Genomic DNA, 2,102 nt, shown 5'->3' with positions numbered 1-2,102 from the left:
GGATGAGATACGAGGAGAGCTGGCCGCTCCGAGGTAAGACGAGGTAAACAACAGCAGAGTCCTGTGGGGAACAAGGGAATGAAAGAGGTCTTGTTAGTCTAGCCAGTGCTGCCAGAGTACAGTGCTAGTTTGACCTCATTACCGGGGCTTATACCAGTCGGAGAGACGGCGAGGGGCGGAGCGGCGCAGTTAAATGCCCTCCGCAGACACGACAGCCCCCGCGCCAAGAATGCACGCTCATTTGGCATGCGGCAATGAGAAGGCCCACGCAACCCCTGCTAGCCAATCCTCCCAAACAGCTGAAATGAAATATTACTGAATGGTATGCAAGACTTATAGAGGTTGGGGACAGAAGTAGTGAACAGAGCATTCAGGGATTCCAGGTTATTTGCATGGCATTCAGGTATTCTGGCAACAAATTGCCTGAAACAAATTAGTCTGACAGATTATTTTCTATTTTGCCATATTCGTCTCCAGTATCACTGGTGCAGCAGCGTTCTGAAACAAGATGCGTCATCCAGGGAGACAGTGAGGATGCGACTGATGCCCCAGGCTGTGACTGTCTGCTGTCTGATAAGACAAAGTGGTCTGAACGTCATCAGACAGGCCCCTGGATGAGACAAACACACACACACACACACACACACACACACACACACACACTGAGTGAGAGGCTGATAGCATCTGCAGGACACCTTACTCTCATTATTAAAAGCATGTGTCACTCTGGAGTCTGGACAATGAGACAGGATGGCTTCTCCTCTGAAGTTGAAGGCGATGATTAAGCCTCCACAAAGGAGTCAATTTCATACGTCAGCCGCAGATATTTGCGGCGTCATTGCGTAATGTCAAATGAGGCAGATGAGACATCATTTCATACCATGATGCTTGTAGTTGAGAGTGAGAGATGTTGGAGATGTTGGAAATGAAGCTCTGTATCTTTGAGTTTGGAGTGATACTTGAACATTTTAGGCACCGTACAATGGCCTGGATGTTACAATAATGAGAAGATAAGTTAAATTCAACTCAATTCATTTCAATTTTAGTTTCAGTCCTCCTTGCACAAGCACACAATACAATGAAACAGTTTTTCTTGAGTTAATGGCTCATTCCATACAAGAGTACAATGAAAAACAACACAAAACGGCACAATGCAACATTAACCGTAATTGTATAAAATTACGGTTACAAACCGTAATTTTGCTACTAGGGTTAGTCACTAATTACTAACCTTAACCCTAACCCTGCTTAGAATTAAAGCATTACAGCCTTAACATTTGAATTAACTTGTAAGTAAGTGGCTTGTACATGGTTTAAAGTGGCTGGGGCATCAGATAGAAACTGGACTGACACTTCACTCTGCTGCTTTGACATGACTATGCACTTCAACTAGGATCCTAAACCTTTTTCAGATGGCGCTCACTCAGCTCATCTCTGGTTTAAATGACTCTGAGAACCTCAGGGTTGCCTTCGCTGTTCAATAGATGCAGAATCCATGTGTGCAGCGCCACAACCTCAAAGGCTTTGCTTGAGGCCCATGTGTTTCTTGTGTATCGAATGCCAAATGGAATTGCCATCAAACCGCTCCTGAAGTGCTGCAGAACCTCAGCCTGATCCTATTTAGAGCGTATAATACACTGTATTTCTGTCAGACCGAGGGGGAAGTTCAGAACAACAATATGGATCTCATGATAAGCTTTTCCAGAGTCAAGAAGTAATGTTCAAATTAGTAGCATTAGCCTTCATCCCCCTCCAAGAAACCATTAGTGGATATCTGACCAAATATTGACCGAGGGGTCAACAGGCAGGCAAATTGTTCAAAAAAACACATGTAAAGTACACACACACACACACACGCACACACGCACACACACAGAGCTAATGGTTTGAAATCCAATATACCAAACGGGGGATGGTAAAAGGAAAGTTACAGTAACCTCATATGACTCTCCGTGATATTGGCTCGCATAAACTGCTTCACAATTCACTGTAGGCCAGCCGGTGCAGTATGTCAATCCCCAGATATGGAATCACAAATCGTCTAATATAAAAATAGATTTTCGAGATATACAGACTGGTACAAACCACTGGAAAAAAAGAAT

The sequence above is a fragment of the Centroberyx gerrardi genome, chromosome 22, assembly GCF_048128805.1.
Source record: "Centroberyx gerrardi isolate f3 chromosome 22, fCenGer3.hap1.cur.20231027, whole genome shotgun sequence".
Classification (NCBI taxonomy): domain Eukaryota; kingdom Metazoa; phylum Chordata; class Actinopteri; order Beryciformes; family Berycidae; genus Centroberyx; species Centroberyx gerrardi.
This window is presented reverse-complemented; position numbering follows the sequence as displayed.